This window comes from Asparagus officinalis, chromosome 6, assembly GCF_001876935.1.
Source record: "Asparagus officinalis chromosome 6, Aspof.V1, whole genome shotgun sequence".
NCBI classification, from domain to species: Eukaryota; Viridiplantae; Streptophyta; class Magnoliopsida; order Asparagales; family Asparagaceae; genus Asparagus; species Asparagus officinalis.
Genome location: NC_033799.1, coordinates 26,138,842 through 26,161,099, shown reverse-complemented (window position 1 = coordinate 26,161,099; position 22,258 = coordinate 26,138,842). Strand labels below are relative to the sequence as shown.

The 22,258-nt window shown below is 38.7% G+C and overlaps 2 pseudogenes; both read right to left on the bottom strand.

The window, feature by feature from the left end:
- On the bottom strand, positions 1,080-4,819 carry LOC109845939 (annotated as a pseudogene).
- The window catches only part of LOC109844993, a 93,855-nt pseudogene continuing 78,354 nt past the window's right edge, over positions 6,758-22,258 (bottom strand).

The following is a 22,258-nucleotide window of genomic DNA, read 5'->3' as shown; positions in this document are numbered from 1 at the left end:
TTATAACATTGCAAAGGCTATTGCTTATTGATCTTTGCCTGTTATAGAATATGAGAGTCGTCAGATTGTAACTCTCACTGTTAGTTGTGAAAGCCACTGAACAGAGTTTTCATCAGCTATCGGAAGCGTCGTCGAATTGTAACTCTTCTCGATCTGTGTGAAAAGTCCTCTGTCTGCAGCTTTCGATTGTCAGCGCGAAAGCTATTTGATTGTAGCTTTCGTTGTTGGAATTTGACGGGAATCAATATCCATAGTGTTTTTAGATGAATATTTGCCCACAGCTCTCTACTAAGCAACTCACCAGCTAAGTCCCACCCTTTTATTTCTAAAATCATTACACTGCTCATCAGCATCTCTAATAGTTGCTAATATAGTATTAGTCATGCTGTTGTCACAGCCATCAAGATCAATCATCTCAGAAATGAGGTCGTGTTTGTAGCGGTTGCAGTGATTAGAAAGTCGTCTGATTGCGACTTCTATTGTCGGGACTTGATAAGGATCAGCTATCCATTGTGATTTTTAGACAGCCTACAGCATGCAAGTCAAGTGCCATTCCATTCATAGGCCACATTGACGTAACCTTTCAGACAACACAAACTTAACAAAATTATTAGCTGGCACTGCAATTCCATTATTATTTATGCACTAACTGGTTTGTACAGAATAGGCTAATTGATAAAGGTACTATAATTCCAAGATCGATGGATAACCTGCAAGTGTATCTACTTATTATCAAGCATGCACATGATAGTATCTACTTACTATATGAATCGCCTTTTGTAAGCTCTTGAAACATGAAATGGCAAAAAAAACCTACATTTCAGTCACCTGAGTCAATTTCAAAACTCATATTAAAGAAATTCCTGAGGCTCTATTAGTTATACACTTTTTCAGTTTGTATAGTTGCCTAAATCTTCACGAGGACTGTTTACTAGTAAACTAGTTCAAGCAGAGAACAATGAATACAAGTAGCAGTGTCAAAAAAGTACAGGTAAATAAAGTACTCCTCCCATTAATGAAAGCTATCCAAGTCATCCACAAAGAAAAAACCATATCAAAATCGTCTATGTACTACTTAATCACGCAAAAAAAGATCCATCAAGCTGAAATGAAACAGATAGGTAAAACCTTGCGAAGAGAAAAGTAGTAGAAGTAAATAAACATGCCTGTGTCATGTAAGGGTTGAAACCTAACCCCAAAGAGGTCACGAACTCAGCCACAATAGTTGGCCAATCAATATCAGGACATGCAACTTTATGTGCATTGTAGTTTCCAACAGCTCTAGCACACTTGCCCAATATTTGCACTTCTGTAAAGGTCTTCCCTACTTCACTTAGTCTGAAAGAAAAATTTACCATCTCCTTTCCCAAAGTAGTGGGTTAAGCAGGCTACAAAGGGAGTTAGAAGATATCAGAGCTAAACCACATAAACCTATTACAAAAGCAAATCATTTATTCCTATAGCATAACGATGAAAATTATCAATATGATATTTTAGCTGCATGCTTTGAGCAGTCAACTTAGTATATGTCCGCTTCTAATATTGGCCATGTCACGCCTCGGCCTGACGCGCCCATTGGTGCGGTACAAGCCGTAGGACCCAACAAGTGTAACATGTTATTTGGCTCAATCTACTACCAAAATCGACTAACCGATGTTACACTTAAATAATTTAAGCCACTTAAATTCTCACTCATTTCCTAATGTTAGACTAAATAGGAGTGTCACAAACACCCCACCTTACATAAGCGACGTCCTCATCGTGACATGATAATTGGCACATCCCAGTATCACTAGGTTATGTGGACTCTAGAGGTGGCTCCTACTGCACTCACGCAATATAGCACTTAACCCCGCATAGCACATAGCTCCACACTTCTGACTCACAACTGCTATGATACAATTTGTCATGCCTCGGGCCGCCGGGCCCATTGGTATAGTACAAGTCATGGGACCCACCAAGTGTAACACGTTTGGCTCATCCTACTGCCAAAATCAACTAGCCGTGTTACACTTGAGTCTTGTGCATACCTATTTGAGCAACTTAACTTCTCACTCATTTTCTGATGTCGGACTAAATAAGAAACAAAGACATGATTATATTATTTTTATCCTTCAGATTGAAAAGGTTCCATTCAATTTATTTCATAGCATCAAGCTAAAAACTCATGAAAAAAGGAATGTAGAACATGTCCTGCAAACATATATGAACGAAGATAGACAGTATAATCTTTATCAAACCAGCAATTATACATAGCCCCATGTAGAAAATTCGTGAGTTTTAGCATGTATGCATTATTTAATTATTTCTATATATGCCCCCTCCCCTCCCCCCCGAAAAAGAAGCTTTCTTTTGTATAAAAAAATTTTGCCGAAATGACAAACCAGAAATCTGAGTTATTTCAACCAAAAAAAAGCCACCTCCAGGACATTAGAGAAAAATTCTTAGTGGAATATTACCCTGTGCACCTTAGATTAAGTTTAACTTTTTAAACCCAAGAGTACTTTGTTTTTCTTTGAGTACTCCAACTTCTCTAATCCTTCTCTAAACGTGCTCTTGTTAGTTGCATCTCTTCTCCATTTAGGATAAATTTCATTAAGAATTTAGGATTTCTAAATAAATTAGTTCATGGAAATGAAAAAGAATTTTTCTTTTTCCTTGAAGCATTCTCTGCATTTTCTTAGTCTAATAGCTTCTGATTCTTTTTCTAAATCAATATATACAATAAACTATGTCCTTCTATGTGTAAACACAAATAAAAGGGAAATATAAGATTTTCAATTATGCTTATATAGCATAAAAGTTTTTGTAGATAACATCTAATCAACAAAAAGTTGGTATTCCGTTATAACAAGAGTTGCCTCTCATCTAGAACTGAAAATATCAATCTATAAGTGCTAGACAACATGGAGATATGAGCATTTTCCTTCGCTAATTTGCATATTACATTCAACAACTCAATCATCATAGGAAATATGACAGTGTTGAATCCCTCCTTCAGTTCCAATGCATGGGCTAAATTATTTATATCCTCTGATGTACAAGCAAAATGGAAAAACTCCAGTACCTAAAAAAGAATTTTGAAGAATCTGATGTCAAATATTAAGCATCAAATGAAATCTTTGAAACCGTAGTTAGTCGTAGTTATAAAAAGAGGAAGCATAGAGTACCCACAACAAGGAACATCAAAAACTCACCTCAGCAATCTCAGCATTGGATTGACATTTCTGTTTCAAGAAGTATTACACTGCCTTAACATCGTGGTTAGTTACTTTTTCAATCTTTTTCAATTCCAGAGCATCAGCTTTACTAAAGCCACTAACTATACTTTCTAAATAAGACCTGGCATTCTCGCTAAAGCATTGAACCTCCTTGATTTCAGGTATTTCTGTTAATTTTAGCAACCATTTTACCTAAAAAAGAATCGCTTCATATTAGCATTTTTCACTGAGTAGCCAACATAAAAATATAACTACAGTGGCCAACTTTGTCAAATCATGATGGGTAATGGAGAAAGAGGTAAACCTTTTTTTACTTGTAAGTTACCTCTTTCTCCATTACCCAAGACATGACTACACTATGATAAGTTTTAAAGAAGACTGCTACCTATATCAAAGCAGAGGCTGGACGCTTTGTCAGATTGTAAAAGAAAGCACACTAATAAGCATGACATAAATAAACAATGTTCGATGGACTCATACAGAAACTGCTAATACTATATCATATGCAAATTTATTAGAAGAGGGGTACTATTGTCAGATATAAAATATAAATATCCCAATGGTTCACATAATATTTTAGGCACATCTTTAAACCTTTTGAGCTAACTAATGCTTTAAACCATTTATCTAAATACCTGAGACATATTATGATTTGTAAGCCAGATGAACAAGGATATCCAATCAACAACCACAGTTTCTTCATGCTTTACCAGAAACATTTCTTTATCATTCGCTACAAAAATGATTATATAATCCACATTTAAATATGAAACCATTATTCTTAAAAAAACATAATGTAAGACTAAAACTGTGCACTGGTGTTGAATAAAAAAGCACTTATTAAAAATATATTCTTACAGGAGAATTTAATGAAAGTTACCTCGACCATTACACGGTAACGGATTAACCCATATTCACTAAAGAATGGGTGCAAATCCTTGACTTTCTGCAAATATCGGCCATCTAAAGGTGATAGAGCCATAATGCTAACAGATTCAAGATCAACAACCTCCTCTTCACGATGATGCTCCATCTAAAACATTAAAGTTCATATAGCCAAAACATATTCAACTAGTTGTCCAAATATGAGGAAAATTAAAGAAAAAGGATCACCAAAAAAAAAAATTAGATCATTCCAGATCAAACTTAATCATCATTGAAGATTCATAAGCCTAATTATTGGATTAAATACATCTCACTATAAATTGGGGACTGCCAAAGGATCATCTCAATTTATTTAAAAAAAAATTAGAACCTGAAATTCAAAATACAATAGTGGAAGCCCTACATTACAAATCTGGAAGAAGAAAAAAAAGTGACCTGTAGCATATGATATTTATTATTTACTAAAAGTTTTATACTCTATCCCAAAATATTCCTTCCCGTAAACTTATAAAAAATCCTATCTTTATTCAAAAATCCAAAAGATGCCACTTTTGAGAAAGATTTCAAGATTATAGTATATGAGATTTAAGAAAACTTAGCAACGAAATAATCACAAAAAAGCAAAAAACAAGCATGCAGCCAATAAAAGGCAGGGCTTGTGTTCGTGAAAATTCCCCAGCCAGGAAATCAAGAATGGAGATCTTTACCTTCATAGTCGTGACTCCTTTTGAACTGCTCAGTGAAACCCTATGTGGTTCGAATCGCCAAGGAGGGGTGGGCTGAATCCGAAATCTTAGCTAGCCTGATCGTCTACTGATCGAAGTCGAAGAGGGAGAGGAGGAAAAGGGTGGCAAAAAAGCGAACGGGGCTCGAGGGGGTAATAAGAGCTTTTCCATGGAGTTGCAGACGAGACCGAAACTATAACCCTAGATTTTTAAGGCGAGAATTTGTTCGTGGTTTAGTGGAGCGGGGAAAAAAGAGCGGCCTTTTTTTAAGGAATCGGAGAGAGCGAGGAGCGAGCGCCTTGATTCATTTTATACGCGTTTCCTGTGGTGGTTAGGTTCAGTTTATTAGATATTTTCTTTAAAAGGATGGTAAATGATGGATAATCTAATAATGCATATAGATTTTTGGCAAAACTTCGTTGTAGGTCCCTCATGTGCTAGCCAAGTATCTTTTTGGTCCTTTCGGATCATTAATATTTAGAAGTCGTCAACCACATTCATTAATATTATCAAAGTCATCAATCTATGTTCTTTTTGTAAATTCCTGTAAAATATTGTTGAGGAGATCACATGGCTGCCACGTTAGCAAAAATTAGTTGCAAGTTTCATACAAACGGTAAAATATTGTTGAGGAGATCACATGGCTGCCACGTTAGCAAAAATTAGTTGCAAGTTTCATACAAACGTGTATGTTGAACTTGTGATTTCACTAATTTTTTTGCTGAACATGGCAGGGTCAGATCATGATCACGTCAGAAAAATCTGATGACGAATGTAATGTTAAGAATCACCACTGTTAACATTCATCAAATATTAAAGACGCTAACAGTATTTGGGTGGTAGTGGTACATTCCGTTATAAGCGAAAAAAATTTTACTTGTAGAAATAATCAGGCTGTTTTTTGTATGTCCACTTTCTTACTGCAATACAAATAGCTCATTTTTCTTTTATTTTTTTCCTTTTTTTCTCTTTTTTCATTTCTCAAAACTCTTCATACTTATCTTAATAATAGTTGCTTGAGATCCCAAGCTATAGGCATAATTTTTGAGAAAAGAACAGAATATTAAGCAGATGAAACTTAAGTTAATTCAAGTAGTAATGAGCAAAACTTGATATAAAAGCTATCACGAAATTCAATAGAACAATAAACTTTTTACTATCAACAGGTTTTGCCAAATATTTACTCTTCGAGTTCGAAGAAAACTATACTCTTTTGAGGCACATTAGAGAAAGAACTAGAGTGATTTTTGTAAGTAATTTTTGTTTTTGCATATTTAGATGTTGATTTTTGCATATTTTGATGTAATTAGAATGCAACTATATTTTTATGTATTTAGACGTTGATTTTGCAATATAAATATAAGTGTCGAGGTAAACTAAATTTAAGTATTTCAAATGAAAACAAATTATCAAGGAGACAATTGACACAAGGGGGAAAAACCATCATGGGGGCATAAATCCAATAATCAAATCCCCCGACTTACAATATAACAGCCGAAGCATTCTGATTCATGTATGTTGATCATAAATGCAAGTACCAGGAGAATACAAAATACAATTGACACAAGGAAAATACAATGAACTTAGCAATACATGGAAGCATACCCCGTGTTGCTTCTCCAGAATCCATTTCTAGTATTTAAAGTCTCCTGCTTGCAATTTTCTTCCTCCAGACCATTAGTAAAAGAACCAAATGAAACTGATTGAACTGGTCTAAAGATCACCCAACAATGCTACAAGCTTATTCAATTTTGTTTTCCTTTTGTTAATTTACCCTTGCAAGCTTACACAATAATACAAACACAAACGGTTTGTGGTATCAACTGCCTTTGCTCATAACGAAAATGCAAAGGGGAAGTAACATGAACCACGAATAGTTCAATTAGTAAAATTTTCATCTCATTCATTCAATGTTTGTTTCAACGGCTATAAAAGCCTGAACCCATTCACCAAATCCACATGATCGCCGATAGACTTAGACAACTTCTCTGCTTCTCTAATGTATGACTGGGGAGTCAAATTCAAGAGAACGCTCTTTGCTTCTTATAGCAATTGCAAGCCATTAGTGAACTTTTGAATGCTCTCCTTGCTGACATCTCTCCTCTGGTGAGATCCTTTAGCTTCTCATATGCCTCTGGGACGTTGTATCTGCGCATAACCTAATGCAAGAAAACAAGAGAGAGTCCATTAGCAACAAGGGTCTCTTTTATTCTTTAATATTATTGGTTATTTTGATGTTGATTGAGCAAATGATACTCTTTTATTCTTTAATATTATTGGTTATTTTGATGTTGATTGAGCAAATGATACTCTTGATAGTGTCTCGTTCGCAGATATTGTACTTTTATTGGAGGAATATGGTGATCTCACGATGAAGCAGACTATCGTTCCATGATTTATTGCTAAGGTTGATTAACAAGTTATGGCTCTCACTGCTTGAGGGATTATGTTGATTAAATACCTTCATCAGGAGATAGGTGTGTTTCTACCTATGGCTATCGAAATACATCGTAATAATCAGGTTCTGGCGTATAGTGCCAATGGTACAGACTAAGTCTCATGAGAACAGGAAGCATATAAAGGTTGATTGTCACTTCATTATAAAATGATATTGAGAAAAATGTCACTTCACATGTCAATTCAGATATATAGGTAACAGTTTCGCTAAAACATTACCTTTTTTGGGGGGGTTGGGGGCAGGAAGGGGACGGGAATTTTTTGCTTAGATTTAACTAGCTAAAAATGACAGGTCTATATGCTCTTTCATCTTAAGAAGGAATGCTAGAATAATAGTTCGTAACTAGACCATAATTGAGACTTAATGTAATTATATTCTATTTGTTTTCGAGTGAAAATACCCCTCTCTTGGACTGTCATGTTTCCTAACATATAGTCAAAATGCTGGGGGAGGTGGAATTAGATGTCCTATATAAAACCTTCAAAAACAATACAACATACAAGCAGACCTTTGATATTACATCATATAACCAACAAAAGCAGAAAAAATAATAATTATACAAAAGCAGTCATAATAAAGTCTATGTTGAATTTTTTTTTTCAACAATCAAATAGGTTGCTGCAGCAGCCCATGTTTTCAATTTTTTCTTAAAAGTTGTGGGCCCTACTAAAGAAAATTTAAGACGTGGGTCCCATGAGCATAGTAAAATATTATTATTTTATTAGTGTGGGCCCTACTAAAGAAAATTTAAGACGTGGGTCCCATGAGCATAGTAAAATATTATTATTTTATTAGTGCATAGTATTTTTCCAAACGCTATAAATAGACCCCAAATCCTTAAGGAAAATTTATTCCAAAAGCAACAATCTATATATATAGATATATATGTTGTAGAATAGCTAGTGCTCGTAGGAACAGTGCCTAGACCGAGAAGGTCTTATAGATCGAGGAGAACTTTGTCTTATAGATCGAGGAGATCTTTGCCTGATAGATCTAGGAGATCTTTGCCTTATAAATTGAGAAGATCTTGACGGCACTGGATCGATGCACACTAAAGTACTGGACTGTTGTTCCTAGAAGCAATTTGGCCTTAAGATCTTTGTACCGGAGTAGGCAAAATAATGCTTTAAGCACATCATTTTACAAACGCACAGTAGATGAGTTGGAAAATTTTAAATTACTGCACTTTAGTTTTCTATTCAGATTTTGCTGTTATATATCTGTATTATTCTAGATTTAACCATAGACGCTAACAGTCTAAAGGGAATTGCAGTGCACTGTCAGGACTTACTGTTTGTATTGGTTCTGCAAGCACCTTCCACACCTGGTCCAGGTCTTCATTGAGACGTGACTCATTTACCTACACATGTTGGAGAAGAAATAAAGAATTAAGAAACGTAGAGAGTTACAAAGCAGTGTAATTTCATGAGTCTTGTCATTATTAAATATGTAATTTGGAATGAGAAATATTGATGGCACTGTATAAAAAATGTATAATCAAAGTATTATTACTTTAAAATAATGAGCTTTAAACTTCAAACTAATTTGGGCAAGTTTCAGAATAAACTTGATTAAATGTAGGGGTGGCAAATTATGACCTGACCCATCAACCCGATCCGACCAGACCCGTTTATATTGGGTACGGGTCAAGTTATATGGGTCGGGTCATAAATGGGTCAACCCAAACTGACCCGTTTGTTAGATGGGTAAATTAGGGTTGACCCGAACCTACCCGTGTAACCCAATATCGACCCGTTTAATTCTAAATGGGTTGCAAACTCGAAATATGAAGATCATCTTCGTCATCTTCATCCTCCTCCTTCTCCTCTCTCTGCTCTTCCTTCGACCCCCAGTTTCCTGCCAGGTCCAGTGTCTTCGGCACGGTCGACCGCGTCTCAGCCCTCATCGATAGCGAGCCAGCATTTCAACGGTCAAGATCGAAGGAGGATAAGGGGAGGTTAGAGAAGGGGAGGAAATGAGTGCCCGATGTGCTCTGCGACCTGGCGAGCTGCGGGAATCTTAAGAACCTATCATTGTCGGGGAACTACTTCACCTCGATGGGGGAGAGCTACTGGGATCTAGTCGAGAGCGGAGCTCTGGATCTGAGGAGGAACTACGTTGCGGGGTTTAAGGGTCAGAGGTCAGCCTGGGAGGGCGCTGGTTTTTTTCTAAAGCCCAGGTTCTGTCCAGTTTTGACTTTTATGCCGTGCGAGGATCAGAGGGATTGTGGGGTTCGTCGGAGTGAGGCGACGGCCAAAAGGCGGGGACCGTGGTTTATAATGCTGTGAATAAGGGGCAACCTAATCCTTAATTAGGATTGTTTATTAAAAGGATCAATCTCTTGTACAATCTATGTAGCAGTATTGCATATTTAGACTTGTGATTATCGAAAGAGTCAAAAGAATTTCATCTTGATCTATATAGTATCCACGATATTAAACTGAGAATTGATAAACGGGTTATTCGGGTTATATTGGTCGGGTCAGGTAACCCGTTTAATAAATGGATCGGATCGCATTGACTCATTTCTTAAACGGGTCGGGTCGGGTCACACTTATACGGGTTGGGTCAACTATGACCCTACCCGACCCAACCCGACCCATTTTCCATCCCTAATTAAATGTTAACATTGGGATTGTCTTTATACGTCGGCAGCATATTGAGCAAAAAAGGAGATTTTGCCACTTTTAGATGTATCTTTCTTCGCATTAACAACTCGGACGTACAGACAGAATTTTTTCAAAAGAATCATGCCAGATATCATAGTTATGGATCCCAAATAATAGATCTAAAGGAAATTGAAAAGGATAGCAAAGACATAGTTCATACAATATTTTCTAGGGAAATGGTTAGTACAATTTTAGAAAAGAAATGCTTATATAGAAAAAACTTAAACATCCGTAAAATCATATATATTATTAGATGGATGTACATTGGATAGAAATTATGTTGACAGTAAGACAAGAATTCATCTTGAAATGGATCCACATTTCTATGATCTTGTAATTCATAGAATTTAGCATCTTGCATTAGTGACGAATTCAAATTCAACATATGCCTAACCCAAATAGTTAAAGCAATAACAGAACAAACAATATACATGAAGCGAAGAACGACGACAGCGGCACATTTCCTACCAATAACACATCTAGCTTTATATCTAATTCTCTAGTGATAACCATCTCATGCAGATTTTACTACTAACCTGAAACTTTCGGATTCCTTGTAGTGCACTTTTGTATGCCAAGAGAGAATACCCAGATCCAATACCCAAATTCCTCAAAACAGTGGAATTGGTCAAATCTCTCTGTCAATGATTACACATGCAATAAGTATAGTACCACTTTACAGAATGAGACACTAAGACGTGTTTTTTGAACTGTGATATAGCACTGAACGTCACATTAGGTACTCCTCAAGAACCATGACTAAAGATGGAAAAGTAAATGATACACACCTGCATACGAGAGATGGGTAATTTCGAGCTGAGAGCTAGCAGATAAAATAGCATTAGCCAAACACAAGTTGCCCTCACTATTCTCAAAATCAATGGGATTAACTTTATGAGGCATAGTTGAAGATCCAATCTCCCCAGCCTTGGTCATCTGGAAAGAAAAATTATCATAAAATCATTTAGTTCCAAATTGGAAGTTTGGTAGCTAAAATAGGTCCTAATATTTTATGGGTATAGTGGTCAAGCATAAGAAAGTTACCTGCTTAAAATAACCTAACGAAATATAGCTCCATATGTCCCGATCAAAATCAGTCTGGATGTTATAAAACTGAACAACTACATTGAAAAGCTTTGCGATATAGTCATGTGGCTCAATCTGTATACGGAGCAAGCAACAGGCTAAGATAGAGAGTATGCATGCAAGCTAAGTGCCATTCCATTCATAGGCCACATTGACGTAACCTTCCAGACAACACAAACTTAACAAAATTATTAGCTAGCGCTGCAATTCCATTATTATTTATGCACTAACTGGTTGGTGTAGAATAGGCTAATTGATAAATGTACTGTAATTCCAAGATAGATGGATAACCTGCAAGTGTATCTACTTATTATCAAGCATGCACATGATAGTATCTACTTACTATATGAATCACCTTTTGGAAACTCTTGAAATGTGAAATGGCAAAAAAACCTACATTTCAGTCACCTGAGTCGATTGCAAAACTCATATTAACGAAAATCCCGAGGCTCTATTATTTATACACTTTTACATTTTGTATAGTTGCCTAAATCTTCACGAGGACTGTTTACTAGTAAACTAGTTCAAGAAGAGAACAATGAATACAAGCAGCAGTGTCAAAAAAGTACAAGTAAATAAAGTACTCCTCCCATTAATGAAACCTGTCCAAGTCATCCACAAAGAAAAAACCATATCAAAATCGTCTATGCACTACTTAATTACGCAAAAAAAAGATCCATCAAGCTAAAATGAATTAGATAGGTAAAACCTTGCAAAGAGAAAAGTAGTAAAAGTAAATAAACATGCCTGTGTCACATAAGGGTTGAAACCTAACCCCAAAGAGGTCACGAACTCAGCTGCAATAGTTGGCCATTCAATATCAAGATATGCAACTTTATGTGCATTGTAGTTTCCAACAGCTCCAGCACACTTGCCCAATATTTGCACTTCTGTAAAGGTCTTCCCTACTTCACTTAGTCTGAAAGCAAAATTTGCCACCTCCTTTCCCAAAGTAGTGGGTGAAGCGGGCTACAAAGGGAGTTAGAAGATATCAGAACTAAACCACATAAACCTATTACAAAAGCAAATCATTTATTCCTGTAGCATAACGATGAAAATTATCAATATGATATTTCAGTTGCTTTGAGCAGTCAACTTAGTATATGTCCGCTTCTAATATTGGCCATGTCACACCCCGGTCTGACAGGCCCATTGGTGCGGTACAAGCTGTGGGACCCAACAAGTGTAATGTGTTGTTTGGCTCAATCTACTGCCAAATTTAGCTAAGGTTTGATTCCCGAATCATGAATACTGAATATCATAATTTTGTTGAGCTTGGGGACTAATCTATTGGGATAGGGACTGGCACGACATGTTATGGGCATTTCGTCCTTTTGTTTGAAGGCCATCTCCAAGGCTCTAACAAGTGAAAGCATTCATTTTCAAATCAAGTGAGTGGTTGGATCAGAACATCCTGCAAGAGGGGTGATCTACATCATTTATGGTGATTAGAATAGTTAATTAAGGAATTATAACTTTTTTATTTATGATGTAGATCATCACACGTTATCATCGTCGAAGCTTCCAGATCCATTAGTGTGGCTATGGATATAAATCGATGGATTTAGATTAAGGAATCACAACGAGCCGGTCATCTACCTTGTTACACGACATCATCATAAAAACATTAGATGAGCATACTACCAGATAATGGAGAGCTTCTGCAATTTATCAGTTAATTACCATCATTCGTTTCAAATATAGAAGTAGCAGATACTAAGGGCACTGACGAGAGTTAGGTTCTGATAAATCGCTCTACTCTCTTAATAACTTGCAGTTTTTGAGAAATTTTAAGGCGATAACAAACTTTCGGATGATATAGAAGTTTCTAGAAAGTTATGGTCGCCCAGAGTATTTCGGATGGAAATTTGAGTGCAACGTATTGTGAACTCGATACAAACCACTCTTGACCTACTTGCCCAAATCAACTCAAGAGAACTCACAGCCTGACTCATGGGCTCCATGACGACAGCGACACAAAATAATTTGATATAAAGGGCTGTTTGGTTCATTTCCTACAAACCTAAGTTTGGTAGATTACTCATGGAAAATTGGTTGTGAGACTCATTTCCATGTTTTCAAGCCAATTACATTGACTTTTTAGAAATACTCATGGAAAATTGGTTGTGAGACTCATTTCCATGTTTTCAAGCCAATTACATTGACTTTTTAGAAATAAATGAGTTTCCTTAAATTTAGGACTCATTACATTATTATCTTGCTAGCGGGTGGGTCTCACATGCACAACATCTCCTTTTTTCCTCTCTCAACCAAACAAAAGAAACAAAAATCAAACACATTCAGGTGGGTGTGTCGGATGTTTTGATTTCATTTTATTAGTTTCTCAGCCAACCAAACAACCAATGGACGTCAAATATTTGCATTGTCGTCCATCTCCTTCTTTTTATTTTTATTTATTTATTATTTTCCCCCCTTCCTTGGTTGTTGCGTGCCTCTGTATTTGATGTGAGTATGCCCATGGCGTTGTCCCCACGGTCCCATATGGATTAGGTAATGGGCTTTGCTCCTCCATCATTGGTTTGACTAGAACTGGACGAAAGCCCAGTTGAAAGAGGAGATACCTTGGATTGTTCTGTTTCCTTTCATGTCCACATTGTAAATCTACAATTTTGTAATTATTTAATTTTGTATTCAATAGTTTGAGTGTGTTGAGAATTATTATAGAGCTCATTATTTTTTTGATCACTAATATCCTTCTATGTTTTCTTTTAAATAAATATGACAAATGATTATTTATTGAGTAATTAAGTAATTAACTCTTCCTTCAATGACTGTTCTAAGTATAGCTGTATATTAACAAATCTAGATGATCAAATCCCTTAAGCACATAAGTTTTGTTTCAATTTAATGCGTAAACTACAGCCTAACCCACACGGTAATCTTCCATTTTTAATTCTACTCTGCATGCACAGACAGAAGCAGAGCAGAATGAGTGCAATTATTTAAACTGCGGGCAAATTAGAATTTATTAAATTTTATGATGAATTGAATAATGTAATTTTCCTTGAGATTTAGCATTGTATAACTGGTTAATAATATTATATAATTAGGAGACATATTGTTCGTAGACTACCTACTGCCGGCAGATTTTGTTTGTTATTTCCATGGGATACATGTGGGGCCTATTAACTGTATTTTAGAATTTAATTTTATAAGAGAAATTACTTTCTACCTAAAAAATAAAATTACGGGACTCTAAATTCATAGAACCAATTATAGGACAGATGATATAATCTATCATTATATTTAACAATAATGAGCTCAATCGGCCAAGTGTTTATTTTAAAAGAACAAATTATAATACTATTCCATCGGCTCGAACCCAATTAGTTCGTTGACTATCTTTTGGTAGATCAAATTTGTCGGCGTCCAAAATCAATACTAACATATACAGTGCTTATATACACCATATTATCCAACACAAAATTTCAAGCAACTGACTATTTTTCAGTCGATTGTAGGTAACTTAATGAAGTTAACTATTCACCTAATCTAGTCTATTATAGGCAATTTTTTTAATTACCGTTTAAAGCATTACAATACGTGTAAATAATATTTTTGCTAATTGTTTCTAACCAAATGGAGCATGGGACAGTGTTGCATTGTTTGCGGAGATGCGTGCATTAGCGTGGAGATCTCAACATTTCTATGGAGTTTTGTCTAATCAAATTAAGGGGGAAGTCTCTACAGCTCATTTTAATTTGAATATTTTTGGACTAGTTTATGCAAGAAATACAGATGAATTTATAAGATAATTTAGTATTGTAGACATCTAAAAATGCCTGTAGGTGTCCGCACACAGCTCGAGAGAATTTATAAGATAATTTAGTATTGTAGACATCTAAAAATGCCTGTAGGTGTCCGCACACAGCTCGAGACGGAGAGAAGATGACGAACGTCGTTATCCAAGTCTAAGAGAATTATCTGACGCTATCAAATGCATGAACCGGAATGGCGAACCAACTGTGTCTCGTGCACTCACCGGCCATCTCCAATTGGCCGTCACACACGTCGGTTAATGCGCACACGTCAGTCAACACGCGTACGTCAGTCAGCTCGCGCAAGTCAGTCAACGCGCGCATGTCAGTCAACGCGCGTTCGCCAGTCAGCTCACGCACATCAGTCAGATCCAAAGTGCCTGTCGTGCTTATCAGTCAGTTCCAAGTGCCGTAAAGAAGCTAACGAGTGCATGAAGCATGATAGAAAATCGTACAAGTCAACAAGATGATTAAATACGCAAAACGATAGAAAATACAAGTCCCAAAAAAGCGGAAAAACACCAAAGAGTTCAGCAAAAGGCCAAACCCCCCGCGCTAGTGCGGGTCAGTCTGAGTCAACCCACGCCCGCGTAGGTCGGATCGTGCCAACCCGCGTCCACACAGTCAGATCGCGCCGAACCGCGCCCCCCACGGGTCAGCAGGGCCCGTCGCGCTGTTTCGATCTCTGAACGCGTTTTCAACGGTTTTAAGCTATTTTCTCAGGATTTATCTGTTCCAGGGGTTCCCAACTGACTTGATATCATCCAAAAATATGGTTAGGCTATTATTGACTGAAGATAAGACCAAATCGCTCATTCTCATCTAAATACCCCCAACCGAAGCCTATAAATACAAGCCTAGGGCTCATTTCACGGGGGCAATTTATTATCAAGACGAGGAGCACGAATTTCAACAAGGGCTAGTGAGATCCCGACGAAGTTTGGCATAAAGAAGAAGTCTTTTTCGAAGGATCTGAAGCTCGTTTCCCCCTTTCCTTGAGATTAGGCTTGGTCTTAATATTGAGAAGAGTACTGATTTTGCTTGGTCGATATCAGTACTTTAGCGAATACTTCTTTTATGAAGTAGAATCTCTGATCAATTATTCTGTCAATCGGATCTGATCTATCGGCGGTGCACGGATATCAACGTCCCTAATGTAGGCAAAGATCTCATGCAAACAACAGGCGATAAACATCTGTTATGTGTTGTTTGATAAAGTTGTAATTTATATTTTTATTGTGTAAGGAGATCTTATAAAAAGATTGACTTTTTATTCATTTAAGTTCATTGTAACGTCTGAAGTTGTAATAGATTCATCACAATGAAGAAATTAACTTTTGACCCAAACACCCTGGCGACCACAGTGGGAGACGACAGCTTTTCTGTAAAGGCTGACGTGTCGCAACCTCGGATCCGGATCCCGGTTGAAGAAGAGGTCAAGTACGAGTTCGACCAATAGAAGTTCGAGGAGTATCTGTCTTCCTCCTCCTCTAGATCCTCCTCCACTCGCAAGCACAAGAAGATCAACGCCCCCGTTGCTGCGGTAGCTGCACCTTGCAATGCCCCTCCGACCTCTAACAATGCCAGATCTGCAAATCTGAACTCCTCCTCAATTAGGGAGTTGAGTACTGAAGGCGCACCAATCCTATCGAAGAGGGCATGCCAAAGGCAACGCCAACGACTCGCGCGCCAACTTGCTAATGCTTTAGAGCCAGTTGACGGGATTCACTACGAAGCGGATCTAAAGTCCAGAAGGCGCCAACCGCCACAATAGCGAGTGAACAACACCTCCTCCTCCAAATCATCACCAGGTGAAAGGATCCAAGTCAAAAGGACCCGTTTAACTCTTGAGGAGTGGATTCAGAAACACCGCGTATTGCTTGCACACGCACGAATTCTTGTGCAAAAGGTACAAAAGATGCAGAAGAAGGACATAGCCAAAAAACAACCAAACCTGCATCAAACTTGGAGGCCAAAGTCCGAAACAGCGGCCGAAAAGATCAAAAATTGTGGGTCACTTTAATCTGACCCTCCAAGCCACGGGTCACTCAAGTCTAACCCTCCAAGGCGCGGGTCACTCAAGTCTGACACTCCAAGCCACGGGTCGCTCAAGTCTGACCCTCCAAACCGCGGGTCACTCAGGTCTGACCCTCCATGCCGCGGGTCACTCAAGTCTGACCCTCCAAGCCGTGGGTCACTCAGGTCTGTCTCTCCATACCGTGGGTCACTCAGGTCTGACCCTCCATACTGTGGGTCACTCAGGTCTGACCCTCCAAGCCGTGGGTTACTCAAGTCTGACCCCCCATGCCGCGGGTCACTAAGGTCTAACCCTTTAAGCCGTGGGTCACTCAGGTCTGACCATCCATGCCGCGGGTCACTCAAGTCTGACCCTCCAAACAGCGGGTCACTCAAGTTTGACCCTCCATACCGCGGGTCACTCAAGTCTAACCCTCCAAACCATGGGTCACTCAAGTCTGACCCTCCTAACCATTGGTCACCAAGTCCTGACCCACGCTAGGGCCGAGACAGGAGACACTCCGTACCCATTTTTCTAATTTCGTCGAGTTCCGCCCCTGCTCTGATTAATCTGGTTGTTCCGGTGAAACTATATAGTAGTGTGAACTCATCCATAGGAAAGAAAGCAATGGTAGATCGCCTAGGTCCTTTGCATAAGGATCGAGGCAAAGTTTCGATCAGAGAGCGCTTGGGTCCGATGACTGAACCCCGAGCAACTACTCGAGCTGGGGGTCACACACGCCCTCACGACAAGTCAGAGCAGTTCTATAATAGGAAAACTCCTGTAACTAACGATGATGAATAGAGCCCGTTAAGGTCCCGCGCTCACGAAAGCGTGGCTCTAAACGTGTAACTCTTGAGAATGCCATCATGGCAACACGTCCTCAGAAGAAAACGTGTTCGTCAGACGATGATGTTATACTAATGGGCTGGGGGTACAAACAGACCTTGAAAGTTATGCCAACACGCGATAGATTACTCCAGTCATCATGCCGATGAGTTGTACTATCGGGCTGGGGGTATGAACAGACCTCGAAAGAGAGATTCTCGGGATATGAACTTTCATTGTCAGCGTACCAAGATAATCAGGGCAGTGTTATTAGTATGTAGGTGCCCCTAGACCGTTCCGCAGAGGGTCTTAGTATTTGAGAGGATCTCTAACGGAACGACTAAGTCAAAACAAAGCATCTTCGTAAGAAACGATCGGCCATTCAAGGTGACGAACTTCCAGAAGTCATAATTAACATGGTTGATAAGGGAAAGTCGATTCGACCTTCTAGTTCTGACCCCCTCGTATTGCATCGTCTAACTCGGCTATGCGCAAGGACTACTAAACGTAGGGATTATCAGAGGATGAATAGAAGCCTATCCTCGGATGATGAGGTATCATATGCCAACTTGACAGTCGCTTCTGACAATACAATATCCAACCCAGGACAATCCCACGAAGTGTTTATGATTAACACCGAGGAAGTAACCAAAATGGTTGAGGGCTCTAGCTAAATAGAAAGAAGCATTCAAAATCAAAATGGAAATGGTTGTATAGGAGATGAGGCAAATGCATGACCAACAGATCCGAACGTTTTCGAATCAGATAGGTGAATCCAGTCATCGTAACAATGTTAGCCAAGCAGCTAGCGATTCAGATGAGGATAAACACCTTAATTCTGATAACCCTCTTGTTGACCAAAATGCTGTGGATGGCCCCACTAAAAAAAAGAACGCTGGGGGTGGCCCCACTAAATATAACGATGCTGGGGGTGGTCCTATCAAAGATGATAATACCAGGGTTGGCCGCATTGTTCCTCTGAGAAATCGTCCAAAGCATGATACAGACGAGGATGAGAAGATGAAAGATCTCCTTCAAGTCTCACTTGGCGAAGAGAGTGGGACTCAATAGCATACCCGGCGAAGTTCAACCTGGTCAACTTCACGCCGTTCGATGGGAAGGGTTAGCCCACTCAGCATATGATCTACTTCAAGTCTCACTTGGGCATGATCTCTGGCAATGAGGTATTGATGGTCCGGTCATTCGTTGGCACCCTTCGCGGGCTCGCCTTCGATTGGTACCACCGTCTTAAGCCTACAAGCATCAACAGCTGGGATGACCTAGAGAACCTGTTCATCACTCACTTCTTTGATGATAACGCTAAGGTGTTAATCAGGCTCTTTAATTAGAAGCAAGAAGACGACGAGACGGTCGACGACTTCGTCAAGCACTTCAAGAATAAGGCGATGAATTGTCGAGATCCGATCATAGAGGACTTCATCCTCCAAACCCGTCACAACAACCTCTCTTTGGACATGTTAGAAGTTATGAGAGTAGCACCCTCCAATACTTAGAAAGATTTGAAGATGTGCGGAGAGCGAGCTGAACGCTTCCTTAGAAGGAAGTAAGCCGAGAGAAGCCAACTGTTGGCTAATCCTCCGAACTCAAGCTTTGTCTCCTGTGATAAGGGGAAGGCACCTATAGCAATTGTTGATGTTAATCAGACATCAGAAGAACAACCCCGGAGACCGCGAAATACTTTGGGTCCGAAACTCCAAAAAGAGTACTCCTTTAAAAACAAAGACGTTCCAGCCATTTTCGAGTCCCTCCTTGAAAATAACAAGATCAAGCTACCACCTATCGCAAATTAGGAGGAAGCTGACAATACTTTGGATCCAAAGTACTGTACGTACCACAGGAGGATCCTTCATCCTACCAATACTTGCTTCGCTCTCAAGAATAGCGTACAAACCTTAGTTGAAGCCGGCGTCATATCACTGAATTAAGCTGAATGAAGACTCCGACAAGTATAAGAGTATAAACTGCTCCTTCCCACACACCGAAAAGTATACGAGTATAACTGCTTCTCAATCCGCTAATAGGTGCATGAGGATAAACTGCTCCCTGCATACTCCAACAAGTATACGAGTCTAAACTATTTCCTAATTTTCATGGGAAGTTCCTGGAGAATTTTTATATATAAAATTCTTAAGGATAACCCAGTCATGCAAGTGAGTAAAATGTTAGACCTAGTTTCGCGAAGGAAGCTGGGGGTGGATGATTCATGTAACGGGAAGTTCCTGAAAGAATTCTATATAGTGTATTCTTAGGAATAACCCGGTCACTACGAGAAGGTGATGAATAAGAAACCCCCACTCAAACTCCCGCTACGTCTGTGCACTCAACACTCCCATTATTAGAGTTCGGACATAGTACTCGGAATTTTAATATCCTGATCATTGACGATTGTCAAACTCTTTCGTGTTAAGTATTTGTCACTTAACACCAGGAACCCTCTTTGAGTGGTCTGTACGAATCAATAGTGCCACTATAATTTGTACTCCCACTCTCACAATTCATTTGGTTCAACCTTTCTATAGTTAGGACCACAACCAAAATCCCCTCTCGATTCCTCTAATGAATGAGAGGTCCACGAATCGAGTGGTCAAACATTCCTACAGTTTGGGCCATAACCAAAATCCCCTCTCGATTCTTCCAATGGATGAGAGGTCCACGAATCGAGCGGTCAAACCTTCCTACAGTTAAGATCATCTCAAACCCCCCACTCGGTCAAACCTTCCTATAATTAGGGCCGAAGCCAAAATCCCCTCTCGATTCCTTCCGTGAACGAGAGGTTTACTTCCATATCGAGCGATCAAACCATCCTACTGTTAGGGTCGCCTCGAACTCCCACTTGGTCAAACCTTCCTATAGTTAGGGCCAAAACCGCAATTCACTCTCGAAAATTGAGAAACCCATCTTTAGTTCGGTAATCAAACCTTCCGACTGTTAGGATTATCTGAATCTTTTCGATTCTCAGATTGGAGATCCCACTCCTAGTTTTACCTTCCCGGATTCTTAAAGTGGAGATCCCACTTTGAGTTTCCTTTACAACTAGAGATAGAATATAAAATTCTTTCTCTTCAGCTTTGGGAGATAGAATATAAAACTCTTCCTCTCCCGCATTGGGTTTGCCTTTACCCCAAAAGTAGACCTGGAGATAGAATAGAATATAAAACTCTTCCTCTCCCGCATTGGGTTTGCCTTTACCCCAAAAGTAGACCTGGAGATAGAATATAAAATTCTTCCTCTCCAGCATCGGGTTCGTCTTTACCCCAAGAAAAGACACCATCTTTCAACTCAAAAATCCATGCTTCACACACATGGGGACTTTTATCCTGAAGCCAAAGTAGGGATAAGTCAGCGCCTAACACGCGTTGCTAGTTAGTTTTTGATCGTAAAAAGAACAGAAGGCCACATATTCGATATTATGGCAGGTTGTTATTAATAACACTATAATTTGTGCCTTACACGCACGAAAAATTTGATCCCGAAGCCTAAGTAGGGATAAGTCAGCGTTTAACACGCATTGTCGGTTAGTTCTTACCGAAAAAAGGACAAAAGCCTACATATTCGATATTGTGGCAGGCCATTATTAATAACGCTAAAATTCACGTCTTACACGCATGGGGAATTTTATCCCGAATTCTAAGTAGGGGCAAGTCAGCGCCTAACACGCATTACCGGTTTAGTCTTTCACCGATTGAAGAAGACACCAGAATCTCAGTTAGGGGAATTTGATCCCGAAGCCTAAGTAGGGATAAGTCAGCGCCTAACACGTGTTGCCGGTTAGTTCTTGATCGTAAAAAGAGCAAAAGCCCACATATTCGATATTGTGGCAGGTTGTTATTAATAACACCATAATCCGTGCCTTACACGCGCGGGGAATTTTAACCCGAATCCTAAGAAGGGATAAGTCAACGCCTAACACGTGTTGCTGGTTTAGTCTTTCACCGATTGAAGAAAACACCAGAATCCTATTCTGGAGAATTTGATCCTGAAGTCTAAGTAGGGATAAGTCAGCGCCTAACACGCATTGCAAGGTAGTCTATTACTATAAGAAAGACAGAGTCTACGTATTTAATATCGTAGCACTAAGAGAGTTAACTCTCTTAGCACAACTTTTGACCCAAAAAAGTATACGTATTAATTTAATAGAATTTATAAATGTTTGTTTATAAGTTTATTCTAAATCACTTTTTTACTCCTGTAATGTCAAATGCAAAAGCGACATGCAATATTGATAATGTGATCTCATCGGTTAAGAATATGTAAGAGGATATTCTGCTGAGAGTCTCAAAGCATTAGGGCCCCATTTAGTAAAGTGTTAAGAAAGAGGGATTAAGGAGAAGGATTAACATAGTTAACCTACTTGATTATCTAAAAGACTAAATTATTAACTCATTATATAAGTTTTATTTTAGCCATTGTGATCATTTATAGTATTTAGAATAACAAGGATTTTGACTATTTTCTTTATAATTAGAAGGGTTAACTCTTAATCCTTCTAAATAAGAGTATTAACAAACCCCTTATTTTGATGGGTTAACTCAATTTAATCCCTCTAGAGAGATTAGCATAACCCTTCTA